Source organism: Theropithecus gelada, chromosome 6, assembly GCF_003255815.1.
Source record: "Theropithecus gelada isolate Dixy chromosome 6, Tgel_1.0, whole genome shotgun sequence".
In the NCBI taxonomy this organism is placed as follows: Eukaryota; Metazoa; Chordata; class Mammalia; order Primates; family Cercopithecidae; genus Theropithecus; species Theropithecus gelada.
Genome location: NC_037673.1, coordinates 65,973,507 through 65,994,080, shown reverse-complemented (window position 1 = coordinate 65,994,080; position 20,574 = coordinate 65,973,507).

The window sequence follows — 20,574 nt, the reverse complement described above, 5'->3', positions numbered from 1 at the left end:
TCCCCTTCCCTTTTCCCTTCCCCTTCCCCTTCCTTTCCTTTCAACAAGTTCTCCCTCTGTTGCCCGGGCTGGAGTGCAGTGGTGCCATCTTGGCTCACTGCAAACTCTGCTTCCCAGGCTCAAGTGATTCTCCCACCTTAGCTCCCAAGTAGCAGGAACTACAAGTGCATGCTACCACACTTGGATAATCTTTGTATTTTTAGTAGAGGCAGGGGTTTCACCGTGTTGGCCAGGCTTGTCTCAAATTCCTGAGGTCAAGTGGTCTGCCTGCCTTGGCCACCCAAAGTGCTGGATTACAGGAGTGAGCCACTGCACCCAGCCTGCATGATTTCCTAAAGTGTTTCTATACTGTAGAAAACCTAAACTGAGGTGGAACCTAAACTTAGGTGGAAAACCTGTTTAAAATAATCTAAGACCAGACTTGATCTCCTTTTTCTGTATAAACCTTGAGTATTTTTTGCATATTTTTAACATACACTGAATTTTCCAGGAATGTTACTCTCATGTAAATCCAAGAAAAGTCTAGTTTGTTTTGTTTTGAAAGGTTGTTCACTTGTTTGGAAAACTTACACCACTGAAGGTAATGTGGCTTTGATATTTGAATCACCAATATGGCACACTTGCAAGAACCTTTTGCATTTATGGTGTTTCTACATACAGGTAGAGTAACAATAAAATTTATTATCTATACCAGACAGTTTCAAAGGTAGAGGGGAATGCTGTTAATAATTATGGCAGGGCAATGAGCATCAACCAGGATTGTCTCAGAAAAACTGGGTTGTCCAAAGAAGACTGGAAAATGTAGTTTCTGAGTGTTCTTGCCCCACAGTACACAAGGACATACCAGAGAGAGGTTAGAGTAGATGTTGAGTGAGAAAATCCACATGTCCTTAGAGACAATTTTGTCCATTTGCTCTACCAGTCACTGAGAGGGATGTATTAAAATTTCCTTCTATGATAGCGAACCTATCAATTTCTTCTTGTATTTCCTTCAAACCTTTGCCTTTTAGGGGCATGCAGGTTCATAATTGTTGTGTCTTCTTAGTGAATAGAACCTTGTATCAATATGCAACAATGATTTTAGCTTCTAAATAGTACCTTTTGCCTCAAAATATATTTCATGTGGTATAAATATGATAATCCTGGGTTTCCAGGTTTAAAATTGTTATATCTTTCTAGTGAATAGAACTTTGTGTCAATATGCAATGATCATTTTAGCTTCTAAATAATTTTTTTTAGCTTAAAATGTATTTTGGCAATCTCAGGTTTCTTTTAATTATTTGCTGGCATATTTTATCTTTTTACTTTCTATGTTTCTGCATCCTTATGCTTTTCTATTTTTATAGTTCACATATAGCTGGGTTTAAAAAAACTGACAATATTTGTTTTTAGTGGGTGAATTTAATCTGTATACATTAAATAATGATTACTACTTGATTTGAATTCATGTTATCTTATTTCATACTTCCCCCCACTTTTTCAATGTTTATTTCTCCTTTATTGACTTTTATTTTGTATTAACACTAGTGATCAAAATTGTTCAACCCTAGTTTGGAAATTCATATACTATTTTAATAGTTTTAATGGTTAGCCTAGAAATTTTAAGAGGTACATTTAATTTAACAATGTCTAAAGGTAATTAATATTTTCATTCTTTTTCTATACAAGAAATCAAATGCCTTTAATTTCCTTCTTTTTCTTTAATCATAAATTATTATTGTCATAAATTTAGTTATGCATTGATTTTTAGTTCCTCTAGTTACTATAATTGTTATTATTTACATAGTCGCTGTTTAGGCTTACCTCTGTGTTTACCATTTTCTTTGCCCACCACTTCTTGTATCTAAGAGCCACTTCCTAGGATAATTTTCTTTCTTAAGTACCTCCTTTAGAATATTCATTAGTAAGTTTTTGCTCATACCATACTCTCTTAGTTTTGATTTATTTGTAAATATCTTTATTTTACCATCATTCATTAAAGTGAATTTCATTTGGTAGAAAATACAGTACAAGGTTGACTTTTTTTTTTTTTTTTTTTTCCTCAGTGTTTTAAGCTTATTTTACTGGTTTCTGGCTTACATTGTTGTTACTGAGAAATTAGCTCTCAGTGTAATATAAATTATTTATAGATAATCTGTTTTCATTTGTCTCTAGTTGTTTTAAATATCTCTTTGCTTTTGATGTTCTGCAGTTCCACTATGATGGGTTGAGATTGTTTGTTTTTTCTCCTTTCTTTCTTATGTTCCTTGGTGTTTATTGGGCTTCTCGAATCTGTGAATTTCTCCTTGGAAACATTCCCAGTCATATTGCTTCTACCTCATTATTTCTGTGATCTCTTTATAGATTTCAGATAGGACATATGTTGGACCTTCTCATTTTATCCATATCTCTTAACATCTTTTGCAATTTTTTTTGGTCTCTGTGCTTCATTTTGTGGATTTTTTCAAACCTGTCTTCCGATTTACTCATTCTCTTTCCAGTTTTGTAGTCTCACTCATCAACTGAGTTTATAATTTCAATTCTTACGTTAAAAAAATTTGTAGAAGTTCTATTTTGTTATTTTTCCAGTTTGAATTGTTAATTTTGATGAGCATTCTTTTTTCCTTTGTCATACACCCAAAACTTTAAAAAACTTAAAAAGAAACACATTAAGCGCATTTTATTCTCTGTATCTGATAATTATAATGTCTGAAATCTGTATGGTTCTGATTCTACATTTTTTTCTTTTTTTTTACTCTGTATCATGGTAGATACTTTTTACTCTTTAACATTCCTTGTATGTTTAGTGGTTTTTGATTTTGAGCTGATGTTACTTGAAACTTTATCTTTCATAATTCTTTAAGGCTTGGGATTAAAGTGTGTTCCTTCAGAGTGGATTTGCTTTGCTTTTCCATGGCTAACTCAGGACCATTTTAAATGAAGATTCAGCTTGAGTTTTTCAGTCTACATATGTAGTGTGAATACTTTCTTCAAAGAATATGAACTTGTGTTTAGGAAGCTTGGGAAAATATTTTTTTTTTTTTTTTTTTTTGAGACGGAGTCTCGCTCTGTCTCCCAGGCTGGAGTGCAGTGGCCGGATCTCAGCTCACTGCAAGCTCCGCCTCCCGGGTTCCCGCCATTCTCCTGCCTCAGCCTCCCGAGTAGCTGGGACTACAGGCGCCCACCACCGCGCCCGGCTAATTTTTTGTATTTCTTAGTAGAGACGGGGTTTCACTGTGTTCGCCAGGATGGTCTCGATCTCCTGACCTCGTGATCCGCCCGTCTCGGCCTCCCAAAGTGCTGGGATTACAGGCTTGAGCCACCGCGCCCGGCCGGGAAAATATTTTTTTCCCTGTTCTGTCCAGAATCTAGGTTGGATCAAACAGGATCTTTACTGACTTTCGATATGAAACTGTTTTTTCATCCCTCTGAGGACTGCCCTTTTGGAATCCTGGCTTTATGCAGTGATCTCAGATCTGATCTCCAACCCTGCCCAGGCTTAGTCTCTTATCCCTAGGTCTTATTAAAACCCAGGCTATAAGCTTCCAGGAATTGAAAAACTCCCCCAGGGTTCCAGTGCTCACTTACTCCTATGAATCTGAACTGTTTTATGCAGAAACATAGATTGATTTGAATGGAATTGCATGAGTGACATATGAGGTTCATTCTATATAACTTTCTAAAGTGTGACAAGAGGAGCAAAGGCCACAGGAAGGAATTCAGCACTGTGTAAGGAAGACTGCCTCATGAGCTATTTATGAGGTACTGAGCTTCTTGGTTACCAGGAGGATTCAAGGATAGGCTAGACAACTACCTACTGGGGACGTGGTAAAGGGGCCTTAGGTATGAAGGGTTCGGTTGAACCAAAATGCAGCCATCCTCTCCTTCTGCTTGCTTGATGTTGATTTGCATGGCAGAGTCTCTGGAAGAAGTCTCCTTTCCCTGGCCACGCTGAAAGTTTAAAATATTGCCTTGCCAGGTCTGCTCTCTGCCTGCAAATGGCTCCTTGACACCTGGCAGCAGAGCTGTTGGGGCCCAGCAGACCATGCCAGAGCATGTGGTGCCTGGGCTGCCTGGATCTGCTGTTCACGTGGCCGCATTTCAGGCCCTGTCAGGTGGCCATGGCTTGTCTTGGCCACACGGCTGTTGAAAAGGAGGTGAACTGGGGCAGGATGAGTGAGCAACAGGTGTTAGCAGGAGTCTAGACAGAAAAGGATCCTTATACCCACAGGAGCATTCGTTTAAAATAGCTCTTTTCCCAGATATGCCTCTGGTGGCGCTGGGCCGTCTGGGCTGTGGTTTAAGATCATTTGGCAACTTTCATTCCTAGAATCAGAGAACAGATTCTGGTGCTGTAAAATCATCAGCAAGCTAAGCCAATTAGCGCAGCCAGGAGAGGATTATGTGCACTGGTGTTGGTACCAAGCAATTGATATAAGCTGATTTTATGAAGTTGCAGTGTTTTTGCCTGCCCTATTTCCCTCCAGGGCAGTCACAGTTTAACTGGGGCTAGGCCCTAGCAGGTGACGTCTTTGGGTACTTTTAAAATTGCCTGTGGAGAAACTGGGTGAAAAGTGTTCACACTCTCATGCTTGGTGTAGTAAGGAGAGGAGTCCAACTGCAAACATGGGCAAGCTGTTTATATGAAGAGAGTGGTAAAATGTCCTTTTCCTGTTTGAGAGGAATTGGATGCTTTTGAAGAGCTCAGTAAGGAGAGGCTAGGATGGGGCTCTAGCAAGAGTGATGGGAGTCCTGAGGGCAGTGGGTGGAACCCAGGTTAAGAATGAGGCTAAAGCTAAGGGGTCAACTCAGATGCAGGATACAGGGATTCTGTTCTGTGTGAGTGCAAATTAGTGCTTTGGGTTACATGTGGGATTATGGATAGATAATGTAATGTTATTCGGGCATGCAAGGAGCAATGGGTTCATAGATGACCTTGGAAAGTTAGCATTGAGTTTGTAATGGCATTTTAACCCCCCAGATAGTTTCTTTTGTGTTTTGACCCTTGCTGTAATAATACCTTGTACTGCTCACAGGGGGAAAGAAGAGACAAAACAGTATAAAATGGCCCACCCACACAGAGAAAACTACTGCTAACATTTTGATGTATCTGTTTCTAGACTTTTTTCTGTGCATGTATATTTCTTTTTACAGAAATGAAACCATATTCTTTTGTCATCTGCTTTTCCACTTATATTGATTCAGTCAGTAGATATTTAACGAATGCCTATGATGTACCTGGCCCTGTTCTGGGCACAGAGAGTACACTGATGGAAACAAAGCTCTTGCCTACATGGAACTTATGTTCTAGTAAAAGCATTCTGTAGTGAGCATCTTTTCATATTAGTAGATCATTTTATGAAACAACGTTTTTAGGAGTCACATACTATTCCCTAGTATTGATAGGTTTTAATTTAATTGTATCCTATTGTTTCTAACAGGATGAGTTGCAACTTTTTGCTATTACAATGATTTGCTGAACATTTTTATAGCTAATATTCATGTACATCTTTATTAGAGATAAAGGTTGTAATGAAAAATTCATAAAACTCAATGTTCCCCCAGGTAGGAGGAATAAATGTGCTCTGTCTGACTGTGACTGGCAGGCAATTAGTCCCAAAGACACTTGAGCCCAGAGGGTATCACTGACAGACTTGGCTAACTGCACGGCTTAGGTTGGGGCAGGCAAACCACATGTGGGTGTTTCAGCTGACCCATGTGGGCTGCCTGGCAGCACTTGATTGCTGGATCAATTAAGGACATGTATGGGTTTCAGGATTCTTTAGAGGCCCAGATGCACTCACTGTGGCTTTAAAAATAAAGGTGTGCTGCTCCATGATGACAGGTGGCTTGAAATTATATTTTAGAAACCCAAAGAAAAGAATTCTACAGAAGCACACAAAAATGAATTGGGCCAAACTTGTGTCTGTGCCTTCAGGTTGGCATGGGCAGCAGGGTGTGCAGAAGGACCAGCTTTCAAGATGGGTTTTTGTATATGAACCCTTGTAAGCAGGGTGGGAGACAAGGTGGCAAGGGGAGCAGATGACAGGAATGAAAGTTTGCTTTTATGTGGTGCCCTAACCTGGTAGATGGGGACTCATGGGGCTTTAGGTGATCTGTGTGCCTCCATGATGTGCTCTTAAGCTCAGTGGAGAAGGTGTGTCCCTCTCTTTGCCGGACAGTTGACTAATGTATGAGCCCAAAACACTGGAATCATTTTAAATAATTTCCTGTTTAATACCCCTCTCCACCAAATTCTGTCCAATGTCCCTGACAGAGCCTCTTGAATTTGTTGTTCAAGCTCCAATATTCTCTCACTTGAATCACTGCAGGAGATTTCGTGGGTCTCCATGTTTCCACTTCTTTCCAGTCCATTTTCCACACAGCGATGGCCTAAGCTATCTTTGTGATGTGAACATTTCATCATGTTACCACTGGGTTAAAAATCTTCAACAGCCTCCTGTCGCCTGTAGGGTGAAATTCAAACTCATTTGAGACTGAAGAGGCACTCCAGCTGCCCTGGCCTACTGGACGGGTCCTGTCGCCTGCTCCAGCCCTTACCTGTGTCCCAGCTGTGAACTACTTGCAGTTCTCTGGGAGTGACATATTTTTGAAGCCTTTGTATCCTTGCACACAATCTTCCTTCTGCTTGGAGTGCTTCTCCCATCTTTTTCCCTTGGCATATTCCTACTTATTTGAGGCATCCCTTTCTTTGTGACCTGACAGCACTGCGTCCATCTCTGTATTATCAATTATTGTGCCATTCATTTACATGTCTCCTGTCTATATCCTTTATGGGACTATGGACTACTTGAGGATGAGGGTGGAATGTTATTCATTTTTTTATCTGCTCTCCCACGGGGGTGCCTAACATATTTGTTGTTAAATGAATGCTTACAGAATCATAAATATTGGAGGGGTATATACAACTGGATTGCAAAAACATGTTCTTTGATGAAGACCTAACCAGATCGAGTGTGTTCATAGTGCTCAGTTCTGATGTATGTTTTCAGACATCTTTTTAAAGATTTTTATTCTAAAGATGATCAGTTTTGTTACATAAAGACTGGTCCTTAGATAGGGTTTATTTACACATATGCCTGCTCTTTCAGACATGAGCTGATGTTGCGCGCGTGTGAGCGCGCGCGCGCACACACACACACACAATTCAACAAGTAAGTAATGAGTTCAAACATGGGGTTCTCTCACTCCAAACTGTGCTCTTGACTTCTATAGTCTCCTGCCTGTGGTGCTGGTATTTTGGGTTCAAGAGAAGGAGTTGTCAATGGAGGAAAAGGGAAATGTGAAAATGTGGCAAATCCCCCCAAAATGAAAATAAATAATTCCAAGACTGTCCATGTGTTTATATAGATATTTTAAAAAGGCAGTTGTTTTCTCTTTCAAAGTCTGTTTCCATATTTGTCAAATGTGAATAATAACGTTCTCACAAGGCAGCTGGAAGGATTAAATAAGATAATGTATTTTATATAGTAAATGCTTAACAAAAAGTAGCTATCATATTTACTTTTCCTGAGTTTTTGCTTTTTCTTCTTCCTATGCAGGAATCTGGGAGTGGGCCCTAATAGAGATAAATCTTTACAGAGGAAAAGCTGAAGGCTGCCTGTAGTTGATGAGTAGACGGCCTTTAAATACTCCTTCAGGAGTTTCCGAAGAACTTCTTGTACCTCCTGCCCTACCACCCTCTTGTTTACTCCCTAAAATCCCACAGCTAGATTTCTCCTACCAACACCATGTTCACAGATACAATAGCCCTGCTAGAGGTAACAAGTTAAAACTTTTACTTTATATTTCCATAGAATGAGTCTTGAGCTTCTTTCCTAAAAATAGGATTTGTTTTTCTTGAGCAGGAGACCTGAGGCCAGGTTTGGGGAAGAGGTATCTGGTGAGGAAAGGAGGTAGTGGAATGAGGAGTCCTGTAAGAAAACATTATTGGCTATACCACCCAGGGATGGCTTCCTACCTCCCTCTTCCTGCCATCTTGGTCAGGATCATCTCTCTGAATTTTTTTTTTTTTTTTTAATATTTTGACTTGATCCTTCAGTATAATTCTACTGACCAACTCACCTCCCCGATAGGTGTGTGACGAGGCGGTATGCTGGGGGAAGGATGAGGAGGAAAGGCCTTTCTAAACCCAAATGCACATTCTGGAAAAATTAAGAGTTGTGCTTACTGGTAGACCTGAGTCAGGACATAGTCCAAGGAGCAGAACTGATGGACAAGATGACTTCATAGCATGGGAGACATGATTGGGAACATCCCTTCCCCAGTTACTTTTTAAAAGAAAATTATGGTAAAATATATATAACATAAAATTTACTATTTAAACTATTCTTAAGTATACAGTTGAGTGGCATAAAATATATTCACATTATTATACAACCAACACCCATCTCTGGGAATTTTTTTCATCTTCCCAACTGAAACCCTATAGGCAATAAACTATAACTCCCCATCCCCTTCCACCCTTACCCCTAATCCCTGGCAAGCACCATACTGTTTTCTGTCTCTAAGAATTGGACTATCCTCGGTACCTTGTATAAGTGGAATCATGCAGCATGTGTCCTTTTCTGTGACTAGCACGTTTCACTGAGTCCTGTGTCTTCCAGGCTCACCCATGCTGTAGCTTTCAGTTGCTTTTGGAAACTGCTTTGGAAGCAGCACACTGAGCAGGCCGCCCACTGGCCAGCAGGCCTGAGGCCCTAGGCCTGGGTTCAGGAAGGGGTGCCTGGGTGGCCATTTCCCTTTCAAGAAGTCTAGTAATGGCATTGTTTGTGTTCCCTGGACAGCCAGGAAAAAACCTGCTGACCATTCTCTTAGCGTATTTCCTTCTCCTTCTTAGGGGCCATTAAAACCCCAAGCAGAAGGCTCTTCCCACTGAAAGCCTATGGAGTCTTGGCAGTGGGGCTGGGCACTGTTGGTAGCCAGAATGACTTTGCTCCTGCTTAGGAATGAGGCCACAATTTGCCATGTTTGCTCCCACTTCATAGTTTGAAATGGTCCTCTCCTGCTTCCAGTGGCTCCTGCCCCACTGTACAATGTGTGGCTTCTGCTGGGGGCTGTGGGAGGGCTGCCCCTTTCTGTCCTGTCATGCTGACAGCCGCGTGGGGTGTTGGCAGAGCCAGCCAGTGACTGCCAGTCTCCTGGATGGTTGCCTTGTCCCCTGCTTGGAAGTCTTGTCATGTCTGATGTGGCAGGGTCCAGTTTCTAGAGGAAATGTTCCTCTGGGATTTGAATGAAATCTGGACTGTCCTATCCTATCTCCAGAAAAATCTGAGCAAGCAGCAATTGTAATTAATACTTGATGAATGATGCCCACTGGGGGTTAATTCCTGACAGTCCAAAGCTCTGAATGGGTGGAACACATGGTATTGGTTGGGTGTTAGCCATGCTTGCTAATGAATTCGCTTCACTTATTTTGGCCTTGGGGTTAATCAAGGATAGAAGCTCAGAAATAAAGTAGTGCCCTAACACTGCCTCCCACAACTGATTGTCTTTCTTTCTTCTTGTTTCATTTAGCATAATATATTTGAGGTTCATCCGTGTTGTTGCATGAATCAGTAGTTCATTTTTGTTGTTGTTGTTGTTGAGGGCGAGTCTTGCTCTGTTGCCCAGGCTGGAATGCAGTGGTGCAATCTCGGCTCACTACAACCTCTGCCTCCTGGGTCCAAGCGATTCTCCTGCCTCAGTCCCCTGAGTAGTTGGGACTTCCCGAGTAGCTGGGACTACAGCGACTGTGCACCACCATACCCGGGCTAATTTTTGTATTTTTAGTAGAGACAGGGTTTCGCCGTGTTGGCCAGGCTGGTCTCGAACTCCTGACCTTAAGTGATCCACCTACCTCAGCCTCCCAAAGTGCTAGCATTAAAGCGTGAGCCACTGCGCCTGCCCTGTAGTTTATTCTTTTTTATTGCTGAGTAGGAGTCCAATGCATGAATATGCCACAATTTGTTTGTTCATTTTCTTCTTGATGGACATTGAGTTGTTTCTAATTTGGGCTATTATGAATGAATATTCTTTCACAAATCTTTCTGTGGACATGTCCCTCCCTGACCCACCAACCCAGAGTAAATACCTAGGAGTAGAATTGTCTACTACTAATAAAGTTAAGACATGCACTTCATTTTATTGGAAACTATCAAACAGTTCTCCAAACCCGTACCACTCTACCTTCTTATCAAAGTTCCTGTTGCTCTCCATCTTTATCAACATTTTGTGTTTCAAGTATTTTTTTAAATTGTAGGTATTCTAGTGGGGTTTGAAATGGTATTTTACGTATGTTAATTTGCATCTATCTGATGACTAATGATGTTGAGCACCTTTTCATGTGGTTATTGACCATTCGTATATCTTCTTTTGTGAAATGTCTGTTACGTCTTTTGCCAACTTTTTATTAAATTGTACATGATTTTATTGTTGATTTGCAGGATATTTTAAAACATGTTCTGTATACAAGGCCTTTGTCACATATGTGTGCTGCAAATATTATTTCTTGGTCTATGGCTTAATTCATTTTCTTAATGGCATACTTTAATGAGTAGAAATTTTCCATCTTGTTGAAGTCCAACATATCCATTTTTTCTTGTATGACTTTTTGCATTCTGTCCACAAACCTTTGCCTGTGCAAAGGTCACAAAGACATTCTCTTATTATTATTTTTTTTTCTGGAAGACTAATGGTTCTGGGCTTTATATTTAGGCCTATGACCCATTAAAAAATTGTTAATATATGAAGTGGGAAAAAATTTAGTGAAAAAAAAAACTCAAGGCCATAAGTCTTCCAGAAGAAAACAGCCTAGTCTCTAATTTGCTGTGATAAATTAAGGGAAAATCTTGTGGCACCCTTGAGATGGAGTAGCCAATGGGAGAGCTTCTCTTTCTTACAGGGTCGACAGTGTGGTAGCAACAGATGATGGTGAATGGTAGTTGCGTCCGGTGAAGCAAAGACTTAATAAGAATTATTTATAGTAGAGGCAGCAGCAGTGCTGAGTACATGTGAGAGAAAACTGAAGGAACTCCTGGAAAAAGCTGGAGGACATTTTTGGGGACCTAATATGTATATTGAGAGACACGGTCTCTCTCTGTCGTCCAGGCTGGAGTGCAGTGGTATGATCATAGCTTACTGTAACCTCAAACTCCCGGGCTCTACTGATCCTCCTGCCTCAGCCTCCTAAGTAGTTTGGATTATGGTCACATGCTGCCATGTCCTAACTTTTTATTTTTTATTTGTAGAGACAGGGTCTTGCTATGTTGCCAAGCAAATTTTGAACTTCTGGGCTCCAGCAATCCTCCCACCTTGGCCTCCCAAAGCAGGTATGAACACCTGTGCCTGGCCAGGGGCCAGAGTTTTCAAATAAAACCAGCAGGGGTGCGTGCTACTACAATTCTGGTATTTACAGGAAAAAGGTGACTTTATTTTTCTTTTTATTTTTGATATTGAAACAATTATAGACTAACAGAAGAGTTTCAAAGATAGTAAGTACAGGGCATTCCTGTAGACTTCTCATCCAGTTTCCCCTAATGTTATGGGAATTTATTTGAGGGAAGAGTCCAAAAAGCATGATTGAGTGAATGGGAAAGTAAGAGGGGAAAGGAACAGAAGCCAATACTGGGTGAATTAATGAGCAGGTTTCTGCTATGGGTAAAAAGGACTTGGCCCAACTAGTGACCCTTTAAGAAACCATATAGAGCACATCTCAGAGCTGTCCTATGGAGGGGTGAGCAAGTTATCCAGCAACTTCTAACCCTCATTAGTTGAGGGTCACTCCTGGGGTAGCTACCTGACAAGTGGGTGGAGCACCACCTCCTGATCAGAATGTTCCTTTAGGCAGTGAGACAGGCAAGAAACTATTGGTGTGTCTGTGGGGGGACAGTCTGCAGAGGGCTCAGATGATAATGGTACTGTTTGGGGGTAGGGGAAGAGGGGAGCATTAACAAGGTCTGCTAGGCTTTTCAGTGGAGCTGAAGTTTGAGTAAGAGTTTACTGGTTGCGTGTGACCACTAAAGAGATAGACCTTTCCAGACAAAAGGAGTAGAATGTATGAAGATTAAAAGAGAGTATGATAAATTCAGTGACATGATGAAGCTGTTTTGGGTGTGTGTGGGAAGAGGGCTAAAAGGCTAGAGAGAGGTCAGGGAAGACACATGGGATGAAATACAAAGGTCTTCTATTCAACATTAGCAATTCTGAACTTTATCCTGATGGCCAAAGGGAATTTTTGAAGGGGTTTAAATAGGAGAGTAGTATCAATTTACACTTTTAGGAAGATTATTCTGGATGTTATGTGAAAAACAGATTAGAGGGTGGTAAGATTAGAATCATGAAAACCAGCCAGGAGATTGTCTCAGCAATCCAGGTTAGAGATGATGGTGGTGAACCAAGAGAGCGCTCACCAGGATGGAAGAAATGCTTGGGAGTTGTAATTAACAGGACTTGCATGGGAATGAGGAGGTGGGAGGTGAGGAAAGGTGGAATATAAATGGGTGAGATGATGAGGCAGAGAGGAAAATAAGGAATATTACTTCCATGCTCCTGACCCTACTGTCTATTAGAGTAGAGATAGAGGCAGGAGGAGGAGAAACTCTAGGCAGATAGGGGACATCAGAGAGAGGCAACTTGACTTCGGAGGAAGAGACAGAGAGGCAACTTGGCTTCAGGGGAGAGCAATCTACCCTTCCCGTCCCCGTTCCAGCTCCCCTCTCTGCTGAGAGCTGCCTTTATCACTCAATAAAATTCTGCACATTCACCATCCTCCAATTTATCTGCATGACCTCATTCTTCTTGGGTACTGGACAAGAGTTTGGGATACCCAAAAAGGCTATCACATTGGCTCGTTGCTCTTGCTGGCAGGAGGTAGCCACCCACTTTGATGAGGCAAAGGGGCCACTGAGCTGATAGCACACTGCCGTCCATGGATGGTTGAGCTAAGAGAACATTGTAACACGCCCTCTGAGGCCTTGGGGTCACAGGCACCCCCACCTGGACACTGCCATGGGGCCTGCACAGAGTTTGTTTCTGCTGGCACCAAAGTGGCCAGCAGGTTCCTGCACTCACTCACTTGCATGCTCCCTCCTGCGAGGGGCTGGGCATGATGGGCTGAGTAAACAGGGCACACCTATTCTGCAAGGGGGTCAAGGAAAAAACTTGCCTCAGTAGGAGGATAAATGTGGGAGTTTGGGACCTTGTAAATGTGGAGTGTCAGTAGGAAATCCAAGCGACAGTTACTTAATAAACAACAGGATATAAATATCTTTGATTCCTTTGGTCGATTCAATCTGCAGGTTTAGATTTAGGGGTGGATAGCTTACCACTGAAACCGTAAGATCAGGTGAGATGGCCCTGGGAGATTATATAGCATGAGATATATGGGAGGTAGAGGAAAACAACCTGTAGAAACATGATTCCTACCAGTGCTGCCATTGAAAGCGTGCATTGCTTTTTCATCTGGCCATGAACAAACCTCCTGTCTCCTAATTTTCAGAAAATGGCACACAGAAAGGCGGGTAGGAAGCTGCATGCGCGTGCCTGAGGCCAGGTTTTCCTGATTAAAGCTCTCCTTGGGCTTGTGGTGTTGCCCCTGTGGCTTTTCTTGGCATGGCCTTTTATTTTGAGAGAACCTTTTCAGAGGGGCTGATCTTTTCTTCTCATTTCTTCTCTGCTTCAGCCTTATGCTATAATATTTATGTTGGCCACTTGCCTTTCTTTTTACCAGTTGGGACTAGTTGTATTCTCATAGCTATTTTCCCTCCCTCTGTTTTAGACAAATGAAAAATGGAAATGCCAGGTTTAAAACAGAGGGTTTGCCAAAGATGTGTCTTTCTTTTGCTGACAAGAGGAAGAAAGTGCCCGTGTGACAGACCAGCCCATTTCTAAATCGAATGCACATTGGCTGTCCTGGCTGTGGGGGAGTGAAGGTGATTCCCCGCTTTGTGAGGGTAGAACTATCTTAAATAATACCAATTTTGCACTTCTCCTTCGTAAGTGAAATTCATTTTCCAAGATGAACTGCAAATTGTGAATTATTAATAGCCTCCCCAAGGTATTCCACTGGCCTAATCCAGTCTTGCCCTCTGCAAATTGGTTTGGATTCTTCACATTTAGAAGAGACTTCTGCTCTCATTGAGACTTAATTGTTATTTGTACTCACATGTGGGTCTCCTCTCCAACACATCCCAAGCAGCCCTTTCAATTTGGGATCTATTTGTTGAAAATCGCTTTCTTTTCCCTGCCATGTCTGTTTTGTACTTCAAAGTCATGCAGACTAATTCTAATACTTATTCTAAAAGACAGGCTTTCAAATGCTTAAATTCATTTATTTAAACTCTCCTAAGGTGGTAACCTCCTCTTTTTCCTCTCCTCTCTTCTCTTAAGTTTTCCTACTTTCCTCTCCTACAGGATTTACACATACCTTATACAATTTAGTCATTGTTTTTTTGGAGTTAAACCAAATCCGATTATTTTCACTTTAGGTTCTATAACCAAGAGGGAATTCAACAAATTAAAGTGACTGCAGTTGTGAAGATACTTAAAACTAACTATTTGGGGTACCACATTTCTGTGAATATAGCCTGAAGTCCATTTTTTTTGGGGGGGGGCAACAACTTCATGCTCTTGCCTTATATTCTGTTGACTATAAAATAAAATTTACATTATTTTCATGAGAACTGCTGTCTTCCTTATCCTGCAGTTCTGTGGAAGACGTTATATTTCTCCCAGTTAGATGGCATCTTGGGAAACCATTGTTCCAGTTTGTTTCTCTCTTTTTGGCTCTCAATTCTGTTATGCAAACTATTAGCTATTAACCTCAAGAGCTTGTCATATGCACACCTTAGCACGATTTCCTCTTCATATTTAATAAAAGCTGTTTAGAAAAAAATGTTGAGGAAGGAAAACTGGAGCAAATTGCCAAGTGCCTATGTCTACATTAACATTATTCTATTAGTCAATTTCATTTGGTTAATATGTAACGTAGCTAAAGTTAAGTTACATTATGCTGCAGTAACAAACAATTGCCACATCTTAGTGGCTTCCAACAACAAGAGTTTATTTCTTACAATTTGTGCTGACTGTGGTTCTGCTGTCACTCTGCTCCATTTGTCTTCATTTCAGGGCCAGCAAGGAGAGGTCCCAATCTGGGATATGCTTTCCTCATGTTAAAGGGAGAAAAAGAGATGTTGCTAATGGTATGGACAGGAGGCAAGGAAATACTGAGTAGAAGAGGGTGGTTCACCAGCAAAGGCCCCACCCTCAAGTCTGGAAACCCATGGCCCTAAACGGGAACAGGCATTCCTGTTTTTGCATCCGAATGTTTGGCCCACCACACCCTTCTATCCTGTACCCATTTAAACCCCAAACCTCAGGTGCTGTGAGCAGATGAGCAGATGAACAGAAGAGCAGAAGAGCAGAAGAAGGGCGCAATAGAGAAGGAGAGAAGAGAAGGAGCATCTGAATGTTGAGAGGAGTTGGACTAGAAATGGTCAGAGAGGAGATTGGTCGTGGGATAGCCAAACTCCAGGAGAAGATTATGTTTCCACTCCATCCCCTTTCCAGATCCCCAGTCCATCCCACTGAGAGCTACCTCTACCACTCAATAAAACCCCTGCATTTACCAGCCTTTGAGTCTGTGTGTGACCTGATTCTTTCCGGACACTGGACAAGGGCCTGGGTGGAAGAAGGCACTAAACTGATTAACATTTTAGCCATCGGGAGAGCTAAAGGAGGACTATAACATTCCCACTGGGGCTTCAGGAGTTGCAGGCACCCACCTGTAGATGCTACCATAGGGCCGGAGCCCAAAAGTGCTCACCCTGGCTCCTGCATCTGCCCGTCTGTGTGCTCCCCTTCCCATAAGGGGTTTGAGTGTGCAGCAGCTGAACATATGAGCCACACCCCATCACATGTCCTGCGAGGGGGTCAGGGAACTCTCCTGTCTCACTAATTCATACAGACACAATGGTTCGTAAGCTTCTGCTCAAATATGCAAGTCCCCTCACCCCCTGTTGGCCAAAGCAAGTCACGTGACCCATCCCAGCATCAATGGGAGGAGGGTGCATACTCGTGCAGGAACACTCCAGAACTCACATGGAATGAGTGGCAGTGAATAATTAGAAACACTAAGTCATGTTGTAAAAGTATTTATCATTTGTGTAACAGTTCCCAAAGTGTCTTCATATCTCTCTGTGTCAATTGCCACAACCTTGAGAGAAAAGTGTTGCTTTCTCTATTTACCAAATTAAATCCTGAGACATGAAGTGTCATCTCATCACTAGCAAGTGGCAAGTATAAACCACAAATAAACTTCTAAGGTCCCCCAGCCATCTGAATGAACTTCCTCCTCCTTGGCCAGGGAGCTCTTAAAATTTAACCTGAGAGATTGGTTCAGGCCATGTTGGGAAGTGGGGGTTGAACATGCCACATCACACCTCTCTGGCATTAACATCAACATAGACCTTAAGTTTGATAAGAAACTTTATAATCTATTTTTGCTGAAGCCTGCTACCTGGAGGCTTCATCTGCATGATAAGACTTTGGTCTCCACAGCCTCTTATTGCAACCCAGACATTTCCTTTCTATTGAGCTCAGGTCTTTAGATAAACTCAACCAATTGCCAACCAGAAAAAATTTAAATATACCTATAACCTGAAATATAACTTTAAAGAACTTCCGCTGTGCCCCCATACCCCCACCAGCTTTGAGTTGTCCTGCCTTTCTGGACCTAACCAATGTTTGTTTTAAATGTATTTGATTGAAGTCTCATGTCTCCCAAATGTATATAAATCCAAGCTGCACCCTGATCGCCTTGGGCACGTGTTCTCAGGACCTCCTGGGGGTCGTGCTTACGGGCCATGGTCACTCACATTTGGCCCAGAATAAATCTCTGCAAATATTTTACAGAGTTTGACTCTTTTCATCAACACAAATTAGCATTTAATCCCAAATATTCTGAAACCTAAATGTTCTTTCCAATAATGATGATGAAGATGATGCCAAATATTACTTGCATTTATTGAGTGTACTTCATGTGGCAGGCATTGATTGAGTTCTGTACTATCCTATTGGGCAGAATAATTAGCTCTACCAACCTCAGTAGATAAACCTCAGAATCTCAATGGCTTCACACAATAAACATTTATTTCTCATTCACATCATATTTCAGGGTCGGATGGCTTTCCAATGTGGCAGTGTCCTCCAAGTGGTGCTGTGGGAATCTAGGCTGCTTCCATCTTGTAACTAGGTTATGTGGTACATGTGGCTGGCAAGGCTGCCTTTGCAAAGTGTGTGTGAGTGAGAGGGAGAGACAGAGAGAGAGAGAGAGATGGAGGAAGAACCTGGTGGATGTTTTTAAGGACCAAGATGGGAACTGGCTCCCATCACTTCAACGCACATTCCATTGGCCTGTATTAGTCACATGACCTCATCTAAATGTACCAGAGCTGATAGAGCACTAAATATTTAGTGAACACTAATAATCCCTGTCACTATGTTAAAATCATTATCCCCATTTTTATATATAAGAAAACTGAGGTGCAGAAAGTTTAAGCACTTTTCCTTGGGGCTATCTAGCAGTGAAATAGATGGTATTTGAATCTAGACAGTCAGGCTTTAGAATCTGGGCTCTTAGCAACTGCATTAGACTGTGTCTTATCTTTTATCATGGTTCACTAGGTTATAAATATATTGACTATACCAGCATCCAGATATCATTTATCCATTTTTTTTCAGAAACATCAAAATAACCTTTTTAATTATTCTGTCGAAATCTTGGTACACTGGAGATACCATGATTATAATCCTATTAGAAAACATGCAATGAAGCTAGTGCAGCAGGAGTAATTTTTGGTGACCAACGCTTTTTTTTTTTTTCTCTTGAGAGATGAGCATTTTTGGATACAAAGAAGCCACAGGGACAGGGACAAGGGATGTCTCAGAGGAAACTAGAGGATCTGATTCCCCCGTTGCTCACATCTTGGCTCTGCAGAAGATTCAGGGATCATGGAGCAGTCCCCAGAGGGACTGAGGTTAAGGCTTTCCATTAGCCTGGAAATAAGGGCGCAGACTGAGAAATTAAGTTGTTATAGAAAATCAAGGAAGTTATATTTCGTGTGCTCTTTAGTCAGTGGACTGAGATGCATAGCTACTACATTAAAAAAAAAATCTAGACGATTGCCTGTGTGGTGAACAAATTCACCGTTTCTCATTTTTAGATTCTTTTTCTTTTCCCTGGTCAGAAATGGGACTGGCTATCCCTAGCACCTCTTCTGTGGTTCTCTGAGATTCCTCACTGGTTATTGATCATGGTCATTTTATCTGCAGATTTTCACAAAAGAAGTTTGTGATGTGTCGGAGCCAGGGTCCATAACTGATTCTGAAGAGCGAGGTAACATCTCACGATCTCTTCACTTACCTTGGGTTTTAATTCCCTCTGAGTGAGATTTATCCCACCAATTCCAGAAGCTCTTTTTTGACAAAGAAGCTAGAAGCAAAATTGGAGCAGAAGTGTCATTGTTTCTGCTGTTCTCCATTAGCATAGCAAGAATCCCGGCTGTAGCCCAAAGAGCAGTTGTCCTAGAAGTCAGAGGTGAGCCTGTTTGCCCAGAGTAACGTGGGGCCAGTCTGACAGGGCTGTTTGACTTGAAGGTCTGAGGACTTTTCAGGGATAGAATTACCAGAAAGAACAGAAAGAAATGAGAGTGGAGGCCAAGAAGTTGGTCCAGGAGAACGGCCAGTTATCAGAAGGAACGGCGATTCTGAGAACAGCCTAACATGTGTCACTGCAACTGTCCTCTGATCTAGACCCCGGGAGATCACACCAGCGTCCAGGGGTGAGGAGGCCATTACAAAAGCAGATAAATGCTGAAAGGACTATTTCTCAGTAGATTTTGTGGGACTTTGAGAATGCAAACTGCGAGTAGGCATTAGTGTTGTCAGGAGAGAGCTCGACAGTGGTGGTTGCTCTTTTAGCAACAGTAGTAGCTCTCACCTTGGGTGTTGTTGACCATAACTTGAGAATTCTAAACATGGAGTTAGAATAAGAAAGAAAAAAATGGTAAGTACAGCAAGGAAACCTGGATGATTTGGTATTATCTTTATTTACCCTTAGGGATTCATTCCTAAAGCCATATGAAGGGAACTTTGTGAAGGGTGAGTGTGTGTGTGTGTGTGTATGTGTGTGTGTGTGTGTGCGTGCATATGTTAGAAATTCTGCGGAATGGGTAGAGTTGAAGCCAAGGGAATACTATTTTGTGTTTATTGTTATTATCATGTTTGCATGGGGTGGGAAATACAAGTTGTTATTAGTTTCACTCCATTTGTCCCAACAGCACTTAGACCATTTTTGTTCTTCTTAGACTAAACGTAAGTAAAATGGTCCTTTTTGTTGTCATTCCATTCAGTGCAAGCCTGAGCTTACTTTGGGCTTCCATCTCCTGACCCTGTGTTTCAGCCTTTTATAATCATCTCTGGGTGTGTGCTCTTTTCTTCAACTTTTGAATTATTTTTAAAGGCCTCAGTATATTAGTAAGTTCCCTTCGTATCCGTATTGTCCTCTGGAGGTATCTTTTCTCTCCCCTGCCCCCGCTTTTTTCTATCAGGATGTAAACTTATCTTTCTTATTCTTTCTTTACTAAAATATCAACTTAAACATTTTTTTCCTCTGAATGCAAAGGTATTCAATTTACATTGTAGAAAATTTGAAAGTAGAGAGACTCATCCAGGAGAAAAAAATTACCAAAATTCCATGATTCAGAGATAATTAATATTAACACTTTGCTTGGTGTCTTTCAGTCATTTTTCTATGCATATCTGTACAAACATTATATGTATTTATGTATATGTGTGCATGGATCTATGTAAGTATACACTGTCATTACCAATTTGGGATCATACCACATATGACATTTTGTAAACTTTTTTCACCTATAAATATACTATGATTGTTTCTCATGTTGTTTTTTTCTTTTAGAACATTATTCTTAATGACTACAAATTATTTTCAAGCTTTTGACAGATATAGCTAATTTGCTTGCTTGCTCCTTCCTTCCCTTCCTCCCTCCCTCCTTCCTTCCTTCCTTCCTTCCTTCCTTCCTTCCTTCTTCTTTTTTTCCTTTTCTTCTTTTCTTTTCTTTTCTTTTCTTTGATAGAGTCTTGCTCTGTTGCCCAGGCTGGAGTGCAATGGCACGATCTCAGCTCACTGCAACCTCTGCCCCCCGGGCTCAAGCATTTTCCTGCCTCAGCCTCCCAAGTAGCTGGGACTACGGGTGCATGCCACCATGCCTGGCTGATTTTTTAATTTTTTGTATTTTAAATAAAGATGGGGTTTCACCATACTGGCCAGGATGGTCTCAACCTCCTGACCTCAAGTGATCCACCTGACTCAGCCTCCCAAAGTGCTGCGATTACAGGTGTGAGCCACCGTGCCTGGCACTAATTTGCTTTCTGAAAAGGAGATGACAGTGCACACTTCCATCAGTAGTATTTAAGAGTACCATTGCTGATTTCCTGGCATTCTTCTCAACACAACAATCTAAAATGTTCAGTCAATTGTCTAGGTAAAAAAAAATCATGTCTTGTTATAATTGC